Genomic DNA, 22326 nt, shown 5'->3' on the forward strand with positions numbered 1-22326 from the left:
TTAGCTCGCTTCTCCTTAGGTGATCCACTTCAGGAGGGGCCCTGTGGCAGCGGGAGGGAGTCAGATCCGCTGCCGGAGGTTTGGCTCCGCAGAAGCACAGAGTTGGGTGTTTGCGCGGAGCGAGCAAGTTCCCTGGCAGGAATCGGTTCCCTTTGGGATTTTGGCTGGGGGATGGGCGGGGGAGATGGCGCTGGCGCCTTTGTTCCCCGCCAAGCTGAGCTCTGCTGTCCGGGGGCTCAGCAGCTCTCCCTCCCTTCGTCCTCCAGCCTTCCCGCCCTCCGAGCAGAGCTGTTCACTTATGACCTCCCAGACGCTAAGTCGCGCTTGCTGTCGGAACACAGTCCGTCCGGCCCCTCCGCTTTTGCCAGCCAGACTCGGGGATTCCGCTTGGCAGGCGAGCCGCCCCTCCGCCCCGGCTCCCTCCCGCCAGTCCGTGGAGCGCGCACCACCTCGCCGCCCTTCCTACCCTCTTCCGTGGGCCTCTAGTCTGCGCTTGACTCCGGAGACTCCCTTCTGCTAATCCTCTGGTGGTTTTCTGGGTTCTTTAGGCGGGTGTAGGTGGAATCTAAGTGATCGGCAGGACACGCTGTGAGCCCCGCGTCCTCCTACGCCGCCATCTTCCGGCACTCTATCCCATAAATATCTTTTGATTGGAGCATTTTGTGCACTTACATTGAAAGTAATTTTGATAGATATTTATTAATTGCCACTTTGTTATTTGTTTTTTGGTTGTCTTTATAATTTTACTTTGATCCTTCTCTTGCTCTTTTTCATTGCTTTTTTGGCTTTCTTTAGTGATAAGCTTTGATTCCTTCCTCTTTATTCTTTCCATATCTATTACTGGTCTTTTATTTGTAATGGTTGTCATTATGTTTGTATATAACATCTTGTACATATAGCAGACTATCTTAGTTGATGGTTGCTTAAGTTTGAACTCATTCTTTACCCCTCCTGCTTTCCCACTTTTTAGGAATGTGGCATCATATTTTACATTCTTTCATTTTGTGAAACCCTTGACTAATTTTTACAGATATACTTAATTTTACTATTTTATTGCTTACAACTTTTATACTCTCACTTATAGTCTTTCCTCTCCATTCAGAGTCCCCTTTATTATTTCTTGTTGGGCTGGTTTTGTGGTGAACTCCTTAAGTTTTTGTTTGCCTAAGAAACTCTTTATTTCTCCTTCTATTTTGAATGATAGCCTTGCTGGATAGAGTATTCTTGGCTACATATTTTTCCCATTCAGCACTTTGGACATATCATGCCATTCCCTTCTGACTTGCAAAGTTTCTGTTAAAAAATCAGCTGATAGCTTTATGGTATTTCCCTTGTATGTAACTATATTATTATTATTATTATTTTTTTTTTTTTGCTGCTTTTAAAATTCTTTCTTTATCTCTAGCTTTTGACGTTTTAATTACTTTGTGTCTTGGTATGGACCTCTTTGACTTGATTTTTTTTTCAGTGATCTCTGTGTCTCCTGCATCTGGGTATGTGTTTCCTTCTTCAGATTCAGTAAGGTTTCAGCTATTACTTCTTCATTCTTCATTCTAAATTTTCTTCCCCTTTTTCTTTCTCTTTGTCTTCAGGGATCCGTGTAATACAAATGTTATTATGCTTGATGGAGTCATTGAGTTCCCTAAATCTATTCTCATCTTCCATAGTTTTTTTTCCTCTAATTTGCTGCTTAATTCCTTCCCATTACTGTGTCCACCATGTTGCTAATTCATTCTTCTGCTTCCCCTAGCCTGCTATTTATTCCATCTAGTGTATTTTTTTACTTTAAATTTTAGTTAATTACATACAATGCATTATTGGTTTCAGGAATATAATCCAGAATGATTCATAACTTACATACAATACCCAGTTCTAATCACAACAAGTGCCTCCTCAATACCCATTATCATCTAGCTCATCTCCCAACCACCTCCCTCCATCAGCCCTCAGTTTGTTCTCTATCATTATGAGTTCTTATGGTTTGTTTCCCTCTTTCCTCTTTCTCCCCATTTCCCATATGTTCATCTGTTTTGTTTCTTAAATTCCACATATGAGTGAAATCATATGGTATTTGTCTTTCTCTGATTGACTTATTTCACTTAGAATAATTCATTATAGCTTGATCCACATCTTTGCAAGTGGAAAGAATTTCACTCTTTTTGATGGTTGAGTAATATTCCATCGTGTGTGTGTGTGTGTGTGTGTATGGAAACATCTTCTTTATGGACATTTGGGCACTCTCCATAGTTTGGCTGTTGTTGGTAATGCTGCTATATCCATCTAGTGTATTTTTAATTTCATTTATAATGTTCATCATCTGTGATTAGTTATTTTTTATCTTTTCTATTAATGGTTTCACTGATTTCTCCACTCTTGTCTCAAGTTCAGTGAGTATATTTATAATCAATATCTTAAATTCTCTATCAGGGTTATTACTTATCTCCATTTTGATTGGGTCTATTGCTGTGAATTGTCCTCTTCTTTCATTTGGACCATATTCCTCTATATTATAATTTTTTTTAAACATTCTCTGTCTGTGTTTCTGTGTTAGGAAAGTCAGTCAGGTCTCTTAACTCTTAAAAGTGGTAGGTAGAGCATGTACTTTTAACAAGGTGGTGCTGGTCCTCTTTTATAGGAGATGAACAGCTGATGCAGTGACCTGCCAGCCTGGGCCACTCAGTAAAGGGTGCAAGGGTAGGGGTGTGGTGCTGCAAGCTGTGCACACTGTTTCTTTTCCACAGGAGATTTTCAGTCACTGTGGAGACCATGAAGTTGGGCCTCTGACCAAAGATTGTGTGAGTGCTCAGCGGGTAGTTTTAACAAGCTGTGCGAGTCTTCCAGAGGAGGTCAGGAGATGCAGTGTTGGCAAGTTTTTCTCTGGTCTTGTGTGGGAGTGGACTGGCAGTACTGGAGCTGTCCCCGCTCTGGGCTAGAGGGGGCAGGGCAGGGTGTCAGTGGGTTAGGTAGTAAATTAGGTGCTGCTTGATTCTTGCAGGTAGCCTTGTGATTATGCTGGTAGGTGGTGGAGGGTAATGGAGCCTTCCAGCGCCTTTGTTCCTGGAGAAATACTTCATAACATCAGTAACTAATTCTCTTTCCCATATGCCTCAGGTGTTTTTCAAACTCTTGCACCTAAGCTATCTCCATTGATGTTTTTTGGTGCTATCTCTTTAAGGGCTGAGATTTAGCTTCCTAGTGCCCTCTGGAATCTCCCAGAGAAGTACCTACTGATTTTTAAAGTTCCAGGCCTTAAGTCCTGCTTGCTGATTATAAGACCTAATGAAATTCAACCCCTCTGATTTTCAAAGTCAAGTGCTATGAGGATTTGTCTTTCTCATGCCGACTCCCAGGTATTATATTCTGTTTCTTACCCACCCCTCTTCAGCTCCCTTCCTCTGATAGCCAGGGTTTAGCTCTCCACTGCTTCTCTGCCCTTCTTACCCTTTTGGATGTCACCCCTTCTCTACAGTTAGTTGTGAAGTTTGTTTAGTCTTTGGGCACTTTCTGGGTTATTTGCATTGATGAGAGTGTTATCTAGTTGTATCTGTGGACTGTGGTGACTTTAGAGTCCTCCTATTCTACCATCTTCTCTGGAAATCCTTCCAGCAATCTCTTTCTTGATTAATGGCACCAGTGTGTATCCATTTTCCCAAGTTCAGACCCCTAGTGTTATCCTTGTTTCCTCTGCATCTCTCATCCCTACTTTCAATCACCAGATCATATTAATATAATTTTCCAAACATCTCTCAAATGTATCTCTCTTTTCTACCTGTATGTCACTGTCTTAGCTCACTTCAGGTCATTGTTGTCTTTCTGGATCATGTGCTAATATTTCAACTGTTTTCTCTAACTCCAGTTTGATCCCTTTTAATCCATTCTCCATACAATACCTAGCAAGATCTTTTTAAAGGTAAAAAGTTTTCATTGCTCCTTAACCCACTCCTACCTTCTCCCTGACAGGGTAAAGTTCACATTCCTATCATGATTCTCAAGGCTCTTTTCGGTCTTGCCTCTGCTTTCCTCTCTAGTCTCATCTCTGATCAATCTCTCACTTGGACTAAATGCTATAACTATGCCCAACTATTAGCAGTTCACTGAGAGTACCAAATTCCCTCTTACCTCTATAAGTTGTCACTTTTCTGTGCAAGGAATGTTCTGTCTTTTTCCTTCAGCACTTTTTTTTTTCTTCAGAACTCCATCCTCCCCTACCACTTTTTCAGGTAAATTCCCACTCAATTTTTAAGACTCAGTTTACCATATCTTCTATTGGAGTCTTTTCTCACACCATCTTAGCGGTCTTTTCAATGTTTCAGTACACCTTCATGCCTCTTTCTTTTTCATTCTCTATGAATTTCTTATGGACAAAGACTGTTATAATCCTAAGAGTCAAGTAAAGAATCTAGCATATGCTTGTGGCATAAATGAATGGTCAGAGTTACTCTCCTAGGCAATGAGCTGTTAAGCTAGCTGCAAGTGGACCTGAAGTCAGAATATAAAGGTAGAATCATAGAATAATAGAATTTTAGTGATTGGATAGGCAGTTTAGAGACTATGGTAGAAAGGGTATAAACTCTGGAGTTCTAATCCTAGCTCTGCTACTTCCTTGGTTATGCATTTTTAGGAAGTTATTAGACCTTTTGGAGCTTCATTTTTCTTATCTATAAAAAAGGGAAGGTTATACCTATGTCAGAAGTAATTGTAAGTAAGTAAGTATTGTAAGTATTGTAAGAAGTAATGAGAGTATGTAAGGCACCTAGCAGAGGACGTGGCATGTATACTCTTTAATACGTATAGTTTCTTCTGTAGAGATTTTGGAATGTGTCTCCCTCATTATTAGTGAAGTTTTCCAGTAGCATTATAATCTACCACTTTTTAGGATATATTACAAATAAAATGCTATTCTTACTATAATTGATCATCCCTTAGTACAATAACATGAGGCCATTTGAGGCCTTCATATCCGTCTATAAGAGAAGAGTGAAGCTGAGGAAAATTACAGATGATTTTATAAGCTTAACAGTGTATTAGACAGATCCTCTGGGACCTTAAAGCCTTTCTGAGAATTACAAGGTTAAATGGTAATCGAACTATTTTTGGTGCATGAACGTAACTGTCCATGGTGACAGTCACTGTTTTATTGGCTCTGACCACTTCCATCTATAGAATCACCATTTTGTTTTATTTCACAAACCGTTTAGACATGGATTTGATTTACCAGAGAGAAAATTCCAAATATATTTAACTGGACCCATAGAAACATAACCCAGGAGAATAACCTGGCATGGAATTTTGTTGGTTATTCATAGGATGACCATCTTTCTCCTTGCTCAGCCTGCTGCCTGCATTTGGGACTTCTACAATTATCAGTATCCTCAATTGGATTATACTTTTATGTAAGTAAAGCCAGTGAAGTATTAAAAAATACATAATTTATTTTACCCAGAAATTTAAGCCTTGAATTCTATTGTAGTAGCTAATCTGATTTCCTGGTCATATAAAACCTTAAAAGGGTCTTCCAAGGGCACAGGACTACAGAGTTTCTCCTTTTCCCTCACTATTTGTCAGTTATATATACAGGAGCTCAGATTTCCTCTCAAGTCAGGATGTTTGTGGTGACATTTATAAAAGAGTGCAAGTTTTAAATGTTTACTGAGCTCTTAGCAATATTTGTAATAAGCTGTGTCAGGAAACCAGCTTCAGGCATGAGAAAGAGCTTAAGAAGACAGTATTAGACTAGAAATCTAGAAGCCAGAATTTGAATTTTAGCTCTACTATTTATCATCTGACCTACTTGACTTTTTTAGCCTCTTCATTTATAAAATGAGAATAATAGAATTTAGTTTGCAGGATTGTGGTAGGTCTGAAATGAGATAATAGGCAACTAGGTAAATAGAAAAGCAAAGGGATTTGGAGCCTGGCAGGGTGGATTTTAGGACTGTTTCCTCTGTTAACTCCTGTTTGCCCTCAAAATTAGTTCTTCTTTCTGAGTTTCTAGTGCCTCACACATTAAAAACAAACAAACAAAGAAACATAAAAGATGGCAGATAATCTCTAACTTCCCTTCGGGAGAGCAAATCTGATGATCATTTTCCTCTCCATTTCTAGTTGAAGAAAGGAGCTAACAGAACTACAGAACCCTCCTTCCAAGAGGTTCTTGATGCCTCCACGTTGGGCCTGCAACCAAGCAATTCTAGTTACCTGGTTTTAACTTCTTCTAAATCACCTCTTCATTCTTAACATTTTTTCCCCATTTAAACTGTGATCCATGATTTCCTTTCTGTAAACAGTTTTTTTAATGGAACATGGTTTAATTTCAAGTGATCCTTCCAAAATATGTGATCTAGCTCTCCACTCTAGGAGAAGTGTTAGCCATCATTCTGTCTACGTAACTTTCTCACTACCTATCCTTGATCCCTTCTGCAGCTTTCATGACAGAGGGCATTTGACTTCTGGTTGACTGCTTCTAGTGATGAAGCATTCACTAGTATAGCACTGTATCTTTTGGACCATTCCTTATTATCTATACAAGATTCCTCCACAGAGCTTGAAATTCGGTGATACAACTTACAGCGAGTGAACATGACTGTTACTACTTCAGATATTATGTACTAACAAATGATCCATTTGTGGAAATGCTTTGACTTTCAATTAACTTGACTCCTATTAGTCATATTATAGTATATTTAATGAAAAATTGAAGATCCACTTTTGTATGCTGGATCTGCCACTTACTACTGTAAGATATTGGACAAATCTATTCACATCCTAGTTCTCATTTATCAAATGGATATAAGAATATTCAGCCTACCTTCCTCCAGGTTTTTGAGAAGATGAATTAAGGTAACATACATTATATACTTTAAAAAGTATGATAGCAGGCTGTGATCCCAGCCTCTGTGTTGGCCAGGAAATGTTTATAAATAAAGTTTCATTATAACATAGCCATGCCCATTATTTATGTATTATGTCTTTGGCTGCTTTCATACTACTTTGAGTTACATAGTTGCAATAGAAACTGTGTGGCCTGGGGTGCCTGGGTGGCTCAGTTAGTTGGGCATCTGACTTCGGCTCAGTTCATGATCTCATGGTTCATGGATTCGGGCCCCCCATTGGGCTCTGTGCTGGCAGCTCGGGGCCTGGGGCCTGCTTTGGATTCTGTGTCTCCCTCTCTCTTCCTGCCTCTCCCCTACTCACACTCTCTCTCTGTGTCTCAAAACATAAATAAATTTTAAAAATTTTCTTTTAAAGAGAAACTGTGGCCTATAGACCTAAAATATTTCCTATCTATTCTTTTATGGAAATGTTTGCTAATCCTTGTGTGATATGAATATGTGTTTGCTATTAGAATTAATATAAGGATTATTTTAATGTTTATTTATGTATTTGTGAGAGAGACAGCAGGAGAGGGGCAGAGGGAGACAGAGGGAATCCCAAGTATGCTCCACACTGACAGCATGGAACCTGACATGGGGCCCAAACCCACAGACTGTGAGATCATGACATGAGCTGAAATCAAGAGTGGGACGCTCAATGGACTGAGCCACCCAGGTACCCCTTGAAGGATTATTTTAGGAATAGGCATATGATGATGATATTGAAGTATATTAATAGGAAGAAGTCTAATCAACTCACTGGTGAACATTAATTGAGCACCTGGCAATGTTAAACATTGTCCTATATATTTTTCATACATTTTCTTGTTTTTTTTTAAAGTTTTTATTTAAATTCTAGTCAGTTAAGATATAGTGTAATACTGGTTTCAGGAGTAGAATTTAGTGATTCATCATTTACATCTAGTGCTCATCGCAACAAGTGCCCTCCTTAATACGCATCACCCACTTAATCCATCCATCTCCCACCCACCTTTTCTCCATCAACGCTCGCTTTGTTCTCTACAGTTAAGAGTCTCTTATGGTTTTTCTTGTTTAATCTTTATAACACTGCCATATGTTGGATATCTTATTATGTCCATGTTACAAAATGAACTGACTCTCAGTAACTTTACCAAGGCTACTCTGGCAGAGAGCCAGGATTGAAACTTAGATATCTGATTCCAAAATGTATGTTCCTTTGATACCATCTAGCCTCTCATAGGTATGACTTTAAGTATCGTAATTCTTACCTTTTATGGAAAGGTAAGCCTTTTATGGAAAGCATTAATTAAGATCTGAAAAGTTGTATATGATCAATTTATTAATTGGTACAAAAGTTTAACAAGCATTATGAATACATTAACGTCAGAAAGGAGTTCAAACATATCAGCAGGATCAGAGCTTTGAAAACATATAGAGACAGATAATAGCAAAAACTAACAGACTGATGAGGATTGAATAGCAAGGATTACTGAGTCTTTGAATGTTTTGACATCATCACCACATTTTTGTCAGCACACACCAACCTTCTTTAGTTTAGGTATCTATTAGTTCAGTGCTTGAAATCTCAGTGGAATCATGCATGGTGAAAAGATAGGATGAAAGGAGTCTATAAGCTGACAGGCTGATTGTTCCCCCAGTCTATGTTTTTTGAAAATATTCTAACATTAACTGTGTAATAGTCAAAATTTTAATAAAGTAGGTTGGGCTACTTCATTAAACGTGTGGCATAAAAGCAATGATTATTGAGAGGTTCTTTTAGAAGGAGCATAAGGGTTATCTTATTATCAGCTACACACAAAAAAAGGTAACAAAATATATATCCCTTTCTTTGCATGTAATACTAATATCACACTTGTCATCCATATAGAATTTCTAGAATTTTAGAGTTAAAAGGAACCTTAAGATTTTTTTTTAATTTAACTCCTTCAGTACATAAGTAGGAAAACTGAGGCTGAGAAACATTTAGTTATTTGCCAAAGGCCACACAGTTAATATATGTCAGAACTAGAACTCTATAATTGACCTCTTTCTCATTCACTTGTCTATTCGTTTATTCATCCATTCATTCATTAATTTTTAAAAGTTAATTGAGTCATTCATGTAACATTTATTGAAGCCTTTCTATGTGGTATCCACTGTATTAGATGCCATCACATAGGTGTTACTTCACTGAATTTTCATGAGCTAGGTATTATTACCCTCATTTAATAGCTAAGAAAACTGAGATTAAAAGAGAATAAAAATTTTGCCCAAGGTCTCACAGCTTTGACCTGAATTAACTAGCCAGAGAGACTATGAAGCCAATTTGAAGCTCCTTGTACAGTTCCAAAATCAGACACAATAGAGGTGAACAGCCCTTTGTTCCAAGTCTGAAATAAATGTCTCGATCAGACTGTCAGCATGACCTGGTACAAAATTTAGTATTGGAAGTCACTGCCCAGAGACAAAAGAGATGAATTATCTAGTCAACAGGTATTTATGTGTTTCATTTTATTTGACATTTTGTTTTCTCACAATAATAAAAACAAAATCAATCTTGAAAAAAATGTAATACTAATCCTCTCATTGAAGCACAATTAATCCCACTATTGCCTGTTTCCTTCCAATATTCTCCTTATGTATATACATTTGAAATGAAAGCATCCATGGTAATGTGAGCTTATATATTGCTTTTTTATTAACATCAGAACATCATATAATCTTCCAATGTCAGCCCATATTCCATTCCATGTATAGTCTTTGCAATTACAACTTTAATAATCAATCATTATTCAGTTGCGTAATCATACCAAAATTTACCTCATTCTCTTTGTTGCCCTCACACAAATATGTACATTTGCTTTTTAAAAAAAACTAATACAGCTAATAAGCATCTTCCAATATTTAGGGTTACGTAGTGGTTTTTAATCTTTTTATTATTTATTTAAAAATAATATGGGAAATAGTTTAAGATCTCTGGTTCAAAGGGTATGAATGTTATTTGTTTTTTTATATATTTTTATATTAATTGCAAAACGGATGGTACAGATTTACAGTGCCTACATGTATAAAATAGGAAACAATTTACCGCATTGGGGGTCATTATATATTTGACAGATTTTGCTAATGTAATAAATGGCTGGATGTTTTAGATACCTGGCATATATGTAGGAAAGGTGATATTTTGTAACCCAGATTCAAAGATTTATATCTAATTTTTGCCTAAACAAGATATTTATATTTCCTTTGGGTTAGCATATTATAGACAAAGTTTAGGCCACAGATTATAAAAAATTGCAGATGCCCTGCTGTGAGTGATAACAAAAGGAAAGCGATTTCAAAACCTAAGATTTTTTGCAATATTTATGCCTTCTCTTGTCTCAGTTTCTTTCATATTAAGGCTAAAAATAATTTCACTTAGAAAATTGTGTAAAAGATATAAAGAAGTTTCATTAAAGATTCCTTCAAATGTTGATGTATCTTTTTAATATATAACCTCCCTTAATATTGTAACCAATAATTAAAATAAATCTACATCAAAAAAACAATAAAGGAGCTAACCATGAAAATTCTCATTAAATACAGTTTCAATGCATTCATTTTATTTCATTTAGGAATATTTTATATAGGCACATATTTTAGAATAAATAATAGGAACCCTCCTTGATACATCATAGAGAGTTTGGAACTCCTTTAGTAGGAAATTATTTTAGTCATCCATTCAATAAATCTGTATTACTTAATGTCTTTTTATTTTTTTATTGTTGTAAAAAGCACATTACATAAAATTTACCATCTTTACCATTTTTAAGTATATTGTACAGTAGTGTTAACTAGATGCATATATTTGTGCAACAGATTTCTAGAACTTTTTCATATTGCAAAACTGAAACTCTATACCCATTGAACAATTCCTCCTCTCCCCCACCTTCCACCTTTTGACAACTATCATTCTTCTTCCTGAGTTGAATCACTTTATTTTTCATATTAAGTGTTTAAATTAATTCCAGTGTAGTTACTCTACAGTAGTATATTAATTTCAGGTGTACAATATATGAGTTTAATTGCTTTAGATACCTCATATAAGTAAAATCATTCAGTAGTTGACTTTCTGTGACTGGCTTATTTCGTTTAGCATAATGTCTTCAAGGTTCGTCCATTTGCAGCATATGACAGGATTTGCCTCTTTTTAAAGACAATAATATTGGAATAATATTCCATTGCATGCATGTACTACATTTTCATTATCCATTTGTCTGTCAGTGGAGACTTAAGTTGTTTCCAACTTTTGGCTGTTGTGAATACTGCAGTGAACATGAGTGTAAAAATATCAAGATCCTGTTTTCAATATTGCTGGATATCTACCCAGAATTGAAATTGCTGGACCATATGGTAACTGGTTTTAACTTTTTTGAGGAACAACCATACTGTTTTCCATAGAGGCTGCACTATTTTACATTTCTAACAGTGCACAAAGGTTCATATTTCTCCACATCCTCACCAACATTTGCTTTGTTTTGTTTTGCTGTTTTGTTTTGTTTTGTTTTTAATAGTAGCTAATGTAATGGGTGTGAAGTAGTATCTCATTGTGGTTTTGATTTGCATTTCCCTGATGATTATTGAAATGGAGCATTTTTTGCCTCTTGCTCATTGGTATATTTCCTTTGCAGAAATGTTTCATCAAATTCTTTCACCATTTTTAATTGGATTATTTTGTTGTTGCTATTGAGTTTACATATTCTAGATATCAACTTTTATCAGATATATGTTTTGAAAATAGTTCCTCTCATTCCTTAGGCTGCCTTTTCACTCTGTTGATTGTTTCCTTTTCTATGTAAAAGTCTTTAAATTTAATGTCTCATTTATTTAGTTTTGCTTTTGTTGCTTATGTTTTTGGTGTCATATCTAAGAAATCATAGCCAATTTTAGTATCATGAAACTATTCCCTTATGTTCTTCAAGGAGTTTCATAGTTTTAGGTCTTACATTAAGATCTTTAATCCATTTTGAGCTAATGTTTGTACATGGTGTAATGTTAAAGTTCAGTTTCATTCTTTTGCATGTGAATACCCAATTTTCCAAGCACTGTTCGTTGTGGAGATTATCCTTTTTCTCTTGTGTAGCATTGGCATCCTTGTCAAAGATCATTTGTCCATATGCATGAGGGATGATATTTGGGCTCTCTATTCTGTTCCTTTGCTCCATGTGTCTCTGTGCTAGTACTATAATATCCATTCAGTTTTGATTACTATATCTCTGTAAAATATTTTAAAACCAGGAAGTGAGAGATCTCCAACTTTGTTTTTCTTTCTCAAGATTGTTTTTGTCTATTTAGGGTCCTTCGAGATTACATGTGAATTTTAGAATTTTTTTTGTATTTCTGCAAAATTTTCATTGGGATTTTCAGGAGAATTCCATTGAATCCGTAGAACACTTTGAGTAGTATGGACATTCTAACTATATTAAATTTTCCAATCCATGTACATGGGATGTCTTATCATTTAATTGTGTCTTCTTCGTATATTTTATCAGTGATATGTGGTTTTCAGTGTACAAGTCTTTCAACTGCTTGGTAAGTTCATTTTAAAATATTTTTTATGCAGTTGTAAATATGATTATTTTCTTAATTTCCTTTTCATATAGTTCGTTGTTCATTTATAGAAACCGAACTGATTTTTGTACGTTAATTTTGTGTCATGAAACATTACTGAAATTTTTATTGGTTCTAATTGTGTGTGGGTATGTGTGTGTGTGTGTGTGTGGTGTGTGTACTTTTAAAGGTTTTCTATGTATAAAACCATGCAATCTGTGAACTTTTATTTCTTCCTTTCTGATTTAGGTGCCATTTATTTCTTCTTCTTTCCTATTTGCTCTTGCTAGGACTTGAGTACTATGTTGAATAGAAGAGAGTGGGATTTACCTTGTTTTTAATTTGAAAGAGAAAGATTTCAGTTTTTCACCATTGAATATGATGTTAGCTATGGAATTTTCTTACATGTCCTTTATAACATTGAGATAATTTCCTTCTACCCCTAGTTTGTTTGTTGTTTGTTTTTGCCATCAAAGGTATTGGATTTTGTCAAATGCTTTTTTTTTTTTCATCAGTTGAGACAATCATGTGTTTTTCATCCTTCATTCTGACAGTGTGGTATATTATGTTGATCGGTTTTCATGCATTGAACCATCCCTGTATTCCAGGATGCATTGCTTAACTTCTAAGGTACATTTGGTAGATAATGAGCTGCAGGGACTCAAAACTTGACAAAATAAACAAATAAAAATGTATTTTCTTTTCTTGACCTAGTTCTTGTTCCTTTTACTACAGTTAAAATTCTAAGTATATGTCAAGAGATAAACAAATGTAAAAACAAATGCTAAATACTTCTCAATGTTTAGTGGAGATACCCTTTACATTCATACTTGAAGGGTTCTTATTGATTTGTCTACATACTCTTATGAGAAAGTAGTGAGTGTTTCAGTGGCTAGGGGAACTTTAATTTGTTGTTTCTTAATGGATATATGCTGATATTGAAGAAATGCTGCTATGTTGTACCAAGCCATACAGCCAAGAAAGAAGGATGGATTCCCACTTTGTGCCAGCCAACTCTAGGCTGCATTAAATAAGACATATATTTTGCTATTGAGAAAGCAAATGTCCAATAGGCAGGACAAATATGCAAATACAAGAGTTCTGTAAGCAAAGTATCATAGGATTCTAGAAGTGGGAAAACTGAATTGAAAATTAGGAAATCATGAAAAATCAGGGAAAGCATCATAGAAACAGTGGTATATTTAAACTGAGCTTTTAAGGATGAGAAATGTGATGGTAGAGATGTACAAACCTGCAAAGGCCCCAAATTCAGAGCTCTGCAACTTCCACACTACACTAGTGCATGTGAATCTTTGTCCGGGTTTAGTCTCCCTAGGCTCACCACATTGCCCTTATCCAAAGGCCTCAGTCCTCTTCCCATTTGGTATGTGTGTAGTGTCCATGATGACCTGTTACTCATCTCTTCCTTCAAGAAAACCTTCTCTGTACAGCATAGTTGACAGGCAACCTTCAGATGACACACCAGACCACATGTCCCTTGGGCTACTCTCAGTCATTGGACTAAGTATGGTAGGGGTCCTAGGGCTGTACCATTACTGCCTGAGGTGAGACTTTTAAGAGCAACTGTTCTCAGACTCCACACTGGCCTGGATGAGACTTTTTCAGAACTACACTGGAGCCTGAGGCTCTTCCTATCCAATTCTTCCTTTCTTTTCTCCTTTCACATTTTCCAGACCTACACTTCTGTTTGAAAGCTTTCCCTGCCTTGCTCCTGCCATGTGACAGTTCAGACAGTCCTCTCAAAAACTCTCTAGTAGATGTAATGCTATCATGGTTCTTTCTTGTCAAATGATGTGAACTAAGAAAATGGGGACACACAACTGCTCCCTTTCCCCAGGGTTATCTCTCCATAATTTTACCTTGAGGTAGTGACCTCTTGCTGTGGGTACTAAGGCTAGTATATTTCTTCAACAGTGTTATGTATTTATAATGGCTAAGCACAGAAGTTGTTTTCAAGCAACTTCTGTTTTTAGGCCTGTAGGGCTCTCAAGGCAAGAGAACACAAAAGCCTGATTATCTTTTATCCATTGGAGAGGGGAAAATGTAGACAACAAAACACAAAGAGCTCTCATTACTCTGAAATATTTATTAACTTATTAGGAGACTCATTTAGGTCATATTTGAACTGTACTTTCACATATAGTATTTCATTTCACATTTATAGTAGTTCTTAGAGGCAGATATTATTTATACTTTTTAGTTGTAGACATTTAGGATGAGATAGATTTAAGTGATTTTCCAAACGTCATGCAGAAAACAAACGGCCAGCCTGGCAGTTGCAACCTAGCCTGCTAAACATCAATCCCTGTGTTTTCTGCAATGCAACATCTTGCAACATGCCCTTTTCTTAAGGTCTTGGTAATAGATGGAATACCTTCATGGGTGTGTGAGTTGTGCAGTAGAACTGCATTTGTTTAAGTGTTTTCTTGAAATTCTTAATAAGTCTTAAACAGAGATACCGCATTTTCATTTTGCATTGGCCCCTCACAAATTATGTAGCCAGTTCCTATTCTTATTACTGTTTTAGTCTTCTTGGATGACTTATAATAAAAACAGCAGACTGGGTAGCTTTTAAACATTTATTGCTCATAAGTCTGAAGTCTGAAGCTTAGGATCAGGGTGCCAACACAGTCAGGTTTTAATGAGGGACCTCTTCTGGGCCACAGACTTTTTGGGGTATACTCACATGGTGGAAGGGGGATAGGGAACTTTGTCAGAATCTTTTTTATAAAAGCACTAATTCCATTTATGAGGGCTCCACTCTCATGACCTAATCATCCCTCAGAATCTCTGATCTGCTAATACTCCATTACCTTTGGGGATTAACATTTCAACCTATGAATTTGGGGGACACTGGCATTCAGAAAATACCAGTTATATTACAGTTTTTTCATCTGTAACATCTAATCTTCCTTCTACAAGGAGTTTGAGTTTTATCTTCAGAGCTATGGGAAACTAAGTCAGCATAGTTTAGAGGATGATTCCTGGGAAAATGTCAGAGATCTTAGGTTCCCCACCTGACTATGAGACTTGGGGTGCAGAAGCAGACAGTGTTGTTTATATTATGATTGGATGAAGTCTCTGACTTTTAAGTTTGTATTTGGCCACAATCCTTCATTTTTAATTTTGAAATCCAAAAATGATGTATTTTTAAGTAATGTTAAACTTATTTGATAGCGAAGCTGACCTATCAAGATATGTGATATGATGAGAGGTGACAGTCGGTATTTATCACAATAAGTGTTAATATTCATACATTTTGCTACAGAAATATTGTTTTATTATTGACTACTGTTCTGGAATCTACTGTATGTGTTAAATAATATATATGTATTCAAAAAATAAGTTTATTTCTTTACTTAAATTCCCAAACTTTTCGGATTCCAAGAGTTTTGGCTAAGAGATTGTATACTTTATTTCTTTACTTCACTCACTGGTTAGAGTATTTATGTAGGCCTGTAGGGAATTAATCCTAAGAAGGCAATTTTAAGCCCATCATGTCTTCTAGAGTCAGTGATTTGTGGAACTGACTTCTGGCCTCCTGAAACAAATGCAGCAGGAATTCTTTGGGAGAGTGGGAGTCAAAGAAGGTAGAAATCAAGAATGAGACCTAAAATAAATAAGGTTATATGGATATATAGGCTGGAAAAAGGCTCATTGTGTAAATTTCCTATAACTTTTAATTAATTAATTAATTAATTTTTGTTTAAGGTATTTTTTTAATTTACATCAAGTTAGTTAGCATATAGTGCAACATTGATTTCAGGAGTAGATTCCTTAATGCCCCTTACCCATTTAGCCCATCCCCCCTTCCAAAACCCCTCCAGTAACCCTCTGTTTGCTCTCCATATTTAAGAGTCTCTTATGTTTTGTCCCTCTCCCTGTTTTTATATTATTTTTGCTTCACCTTTTTTATGTTCATCAGTTCTGTGTCTTGGAGTCCTCATATAAGTGAAGTCATATGAGTTTTGTCTTTCTCTGACTGACTAATTTCACTTAGCATAATACCCTCCAATTACATCCACGTACTTGCAAATGGCAAGATTTCATTCTGATTGCCAAGTAATATTCCAGTGTGTGTGTGTGTGTGTGTGTGTGTGTGTGTGTGTGTGTGTACCACATCTTCTTTATCCATTCATCCATCGATGGACATTTGGGATCTTTCCATACTTTGTCTATTGTTGATAGTGCTGCTATAAACATGGGGGTGCATGTGTCCCTTCGAAACAGCACACCTGTATCTCGTGGATAAATGCCTAGTAGTGCAATTGCTGGGTCATAGGATAGTTCTATTTTTAGTTGTTTGAGAAACCGCCATACTGTTTTCCAGAGTGGCTGCAACAGTTTGCATTCCCACCAACAATGCAAAAGAGATCCTCTTTCTCAGCATTCTTGCCAATGTCTGTTGTTGCCTGAGTTGTTAATTTTAGCCATTTTGACAGGTGTGAGGTGGTGTCTCATTTTGGTTTTGATTTGTATTTCCCTGATGATGAGTGATGTTGAGTATTTTTTTCATGTGTCAGTTGGCCATCTGGATGTCTTCTTTGAAGAAGTGTCTATTCCTGTCTTTTTCCCGTTTCTTCATTGGATTATATGGTTTTTGGGGTATTGAGTTTGATAAGTTCTTTATACATTTTGGATACTAACCCTTTATCTGATATGTTGTTTGAAAATATCTTCTTCCATACCAACAGTTGCCTTTTAGTTTTGCTGATTATTTCCTTTGCTGTGCAGAGCTTTTTATTTTTATGAGGTCCTGGTAGTTCATTTTTGCTTTTGTTTCCCTTGCCTCTGGAGATGTGTTGAATAAGAAGTTGCTGCGGCCAAGGTCAAAGAGGTTTCTGCCTGCTTTCTCCTCAAGGATTTTGATGGCTTCCTGTCTTACATTGAGGTCTTTCATCCATTTTGAGTTTCTTTTTGTGTATGGTGTAAGAAAGTGGTCCAGGTTCATTCTTCTGCGTGTCGCTGTCCAGTTTTCTCAGCACCACTTGCTGAAGAGACTGTCTTTATTCCATTGGGTATTCTTTCCTGCTTTGTCAAAGATTAGTTGGCCATATGTTTGTGGGTCCATTTCTGGGTTCTCTATTCTGTTCCATTGATATGAGTGTCTATTTTTGTGTCATTACCATACAGTCTTGATGATTTCAGTTTGTAATACAGCTTGAAGTCTGGGATTGTGATGCCTCCTGCTTTGGTTTTCTTTTTCAAGATTGCTTTGGCTATTCAGGGTCTTTTCTGGTTCCATACAAATTTTAGGATTGTTTCTTCTAGCTCTGTGAAAAATGCTGGTGTTATTTTGATAGGGATTTCATTGGATGTGTAGATTGCTTTGGGTAGTATTGACATTTTAACAATATTTTTTTCTTCCTATCCAGGAACATGGAATATTTTTCCATTTTTTTGTATCCTTTTCAGTTTCTTTCATATATTTCCTATAGTTTTCAGTATATAGATTTTTTCATCTCTTTGTTAGATTTATTCCTAGGTATTTTATGGTTTTTGGTGCAATTGTAAATGGGATCGATTCCTTGATTTCTCTTTCTGTTGCTTCATTGTTGGTGTATAGGAATGCAACCGATTTCTGTGTGTTGATTTTATATCCTGCAACTTTGTTGGATTCATGAATCAGTTCTAGAAGTTTTTTGGTGGAATCTTTAGGGTTTTCCATATAGAGTGTCATGTCATCTGCGAAGAGTGAAAGTTTGACCTCCTTGTGGCTGATTTGGATGCTGTTTATTTCTTTGTGTTGTCTGATCGCTGAGGCTAAGACTTCCAATACTATGTTGAATAACAGCGGCAAGAGTGGACATCGCTGTCTTGTTCCTGACCTTAGGAGGAAAGCTCTTAGTGTTTCCCTATTGAGGATGATATTATCGTTGGGTCTTTCATATATGACTTTTATGATCTCAAGGTGTGATCCTTCTATTCCTACTTTCTTAAGGGTTTTTATCAAGAAAGGATGCTGTATTTTGTCAAATGCTTTCTCTGCATCTATTTAGAGGATCATGTGGTTCTTGTCCTTTCTTTCATTGATGTGATGAATCATTGATTGCTTTGCAGATATTGAACCAGCCCTACATCCCAGGTATAAATCCCACTAGGTTGTGGTGTATAAATTCTTTAATGTTTTGTTGGATCCGGTTGGCTAATATTTTGTTGAGGATTTTTGTTTGCATCCATGTTCATCAGGGAAATTGTCTATAGTTCTCCTTTTTCATGGTGTCTCTGTCTGGTTTTGGAATCAAGGTAGTAGTGGTGGCTTCATAGAAAGAGTTTGGAAGTTTTCCTTCCATTTCTATTTTTTGGAACAGCTTAAAGAGAATAGCTGTTAACTCTTCCTTAAATGTTTGGTAGAATTCCCCTGGAAAGCCATCTGGCCCTAGACTATTGCTTATTGGGATGTTTTTGATTACTAATTCGATTTCTTTACTTGTTATTGGTCTGTTCAAATTTTCTATTTCTTCCTGTTGCAGTTTTGGTAGTGTATATGTTTCTAGGAATTTGTGCATTTCTTCCACAATGCCCATTTTGTTGGTGTGTAATTGCTCATAATATTCTCTTATTATTGTTTTTATTTCTGCACTGTTGGTTGTAATCTCTCCTCTTTCCTTCTTGATTTTATTTATTTGGGTCCTTTCCTTTTTCTTTTTGATCAAACTGGCTAGTGGTTTATCAATTTTATTAATTCTTTCAAAGATCCAGCTTCTCGTTTCATTGATCTGCTTTACTGTTTTTTGGTTTTGATAGCATTGATTTCTGCTCTAATCTTTATTATTTCCTGTGTTCTGCTGGTTTTGGGTTTTATTTGCTGTTCTTTTTCCAGCTATTTAAGGTGTAAGGATAGATTGTGTATTTGATACCTTTCTTCCTCTTCAGGAAGGCCTGGATTGCTATATACTTTTTTCTTATGACCTTGTTGTGTCCTCGAGGTTTTGGGCTATAGTGTTATGATTTTCATTGGCTTCCATGTACTTTTTAATTTCCTCCTTAACTTCTTGATTAGCCTATTCACTCTTTAGTAGGATGTTCTTTAGTCTCTAACATTTGTTACCTTTCCACATTTTTTTCTTGTGGTTGATTTCACGTTTCATAGTGTTGTGGTCTGAAAATATGCACAGTATGATCTCAATCTTTTTGTGCTTGTTGAGGGCTGATTTGTGTCCCAATATGTGATCTATACTGGAGAACTTTCCATGTGCACTGGAGAAGAATGTATATTCTGCTGCTTTAGGATGAAATGTTTTGAATATGTCTGTTAAGTCCATCTGGTCCAGTGTGTCATTCAAAGCCATTTTTTCCTTGTTGATTTTCTGTTTAGATGATCTGTTCATTGTTGTAAGTGGGATGTTGCAGTCCCCTACTATTATGGTATTATCAATGAGTTTCTTTATGTTTGTGATTAATTGATTTATATATTTGGGTGCCTTCACATTTGGAGCATAAATGTTTACAATTGTTAGATTTTCTTGGTGGATAAACCCCTTAATTATGATATCATGCCCTTCTTCATCTCTTGTTACAGTCTTTATTTTAAAGTCTAGATTGTCTGATATAAGTATGGCTACTCCAGCTTTCTTTTGTTGACCATTAGCATGACAGATGGTTGTCCATCCCCTTACTTTCAATCTGAAGGTGTCTTTAGGTCTAAAGTGGGTCTCTTGTAAACAGCATATAGATGGATCTTGTTTTTTATCCATTCTGTTACTCTATCTTTTGTTTGGAGCATTGAGTCCACTGATGGTTAGAGTGAGTACTGAAAGGTATGAATTTATTGCCATTATGTTGCTTGTAGAGTTGAAGTTTCTGGTGGTGTTCTCTGGTCCTTTCTAGTCTTTGTTGCTTTTGGTCTTTTTTATTTTTTTTTTCCGTCTTCTCTCCCCTCAGAGAGTCTTAAAATTTCTTGCAGAGCTGGTTTAGTGGTCGTGAACTGCTTTCATTTTTGTTTGTCTGGGAAAATTTTAATCTCTCCTTCCATTTTGAGTGACAGCCTTGCTGGATAAAGAATTCTTGGCTGCATATTTTTCCGATTCAGCACATTGAATATATCCTGCCTCTCCTTTCTGTCCTGCAACGTTTCTGTGGATAGGTCTGCTGCAAACCTGATTTGTCTTCCCTTGTGGGTTAAGGACTTTTTTTCCCTTGCTGTTTTCATGATTCTTTCCTTGCCTGAGTATTTTTTGAATTTGGCTATGATATTCCTTGTTGATGGTTGGTTTCTGTTGAATCGAATGGTAGTCCTCTGTGCTTCCTGCATTTTGATGTCTGTGTCTTTCCCCAGGTTGGGTGGAAATCATAGCAAATCTGCTATGATTTGCTCACATAACCCTTCTCTCCCTTTTTCTCTCTCTTCATCTTCTGGGACCCCTATGATTCTGATGTTGTTCCTTTTTAATGAATCACTGATTTCTCTTAATTCTTAAATTGTGCTCTTTTGCCTTAGTCTCCCTCTTTTTTTCTGCTTCATTATTCTCCATAAGTTTGTCCTCTGTATTGCTGATTTGCTGCTCTGCTTCATCCATCCGTGTTGTCGTGGCATCCATTTAACATTGCAGCTCAGTTATAGCATTTTTTATTTCATCCTGACTAGCTTTCCCTTCTCCTCTCTCCACAGAAAGGGATTCTAATCTACTTTCGACGCCAGCTAGTATTCTTATTATCGTGATTCTAAATTCTGGTTCAGACATCTTGCTTGTATCGGTGTTGATTAAGTGCCTGGCTGTTGTTTCTTCCTGGTCTTTGTTTTGGGGTGAATTCCTTTATTTCATCATTTTGAAGGAAGAAAATGAATTAATAAAGCAAAAAATTTAAATTAAAAAATTAAAAACAGCACCCACACACACAAATCAAATAAAGGATGCTAGATCTTAGGTGTGTTTTGGTGTGGGTGTTGAAAGGGGCTTGATAGGGGCGCCTGGGTGGCTCAGTCGGTTAAGTGTCCGACTTCGGCTCAGGTCATGATCTCACAGTCCATGGGTTCGAGCCCCGCGTCGGGCTCTGAGCTGACAGCTCAGAGCCTGGAGCCTGTTTCAGATTCTGTGTCTCCCTCTTTCTCTGACCCTCCCTGTTCATGCTCTCTCTCTCTCTGTCTCAAAAATAAATAAATGTTAAAAAAAAAAAAAGAAAGGGGCTTGATAGATTAGAGAAAAAAAGGGAAAAAGAAAGAAAAAAGAAAATGTTAAAAAATTTGAAATAATGAATCAAAGAAATAGAATAAAATGAAATGATGGAATTAAAATAGTATCTGAAAAACTTACAAAAAATTAAAAAATATAGTAGAAACAATAAAAATATTTTTAATCAAATTGAAAATAAAAATAAATTTTCCCTTCTGTATTCAAGATAAAGGAAGGAAACTAAAAATAAAAAAAAAATGAATAGATGGACCAGCGAACAGACTGAAATACGACTGAAGTTACTTCATTTAACCCCTGGAAGTCAAACTATGAAGCAGTTTATAGTCATTAAACCAAGCAAGGGAGAGACTTGTGGTGTCTGAAGAGCTAGTTTGACCCAGTTGGGCACGGCTTAGTGTAATGGCTCCATTCTCTGCCAGATGGTGCTGCTTAGCTTACTGGTGTCGATTGTTGTGGTGCTTGTAGGTGTGTATGCACATGTGTGGCAGGGGTGAAAATGGTGTCCCCCAGCTACCCAGTCTCTAGTATCAGAACTCTATGTTCCCTGATAAGCAGTCACACACCTGTCCTTTGTCTCTGGTTTCTGTCCACTCCCTGCTTTTAAACTGTCCATGACTAAGCCCCAGTTGGCACGTTTCTCCTGAGTTTTATCTCACATGCGGCTGTTTTTCCCAACCCCTTACTTCTGAGGGACTGTGGCTTGGACCTGTTCTGCCCCTCTGTGGGAG

General features: G+C 36.7%; 1 protein-coding gene across 8 annotated transcripts in view; it reads left to right on the plus strand.

Moving 5' to 3' along the window:
* LOC132670999 (BEN domain-containing protein 5) overlaps positions 1-22326 on the plus strand; it is a 1465258-nt gene that overhangs the window by 611203 nt on the left and 831729 nt on the right. The gene's annotated exons all lie outside the window — the stretch shown is intronic.

Source organism: Panthera onca, chromosome C1 (genome assembly GCF_046562875.1).
Source record: "Panthera onca isolate mPanOnc1 chromosome C1, mPanOnc1 haplotype 2, whole genome shotgun sequence".
NCBI classification, from domain to species: Eukaryota; Metazoa; Chordata; class Mammalia; order Carnivora; family Felidae; genus Panthera; species Panthera onca.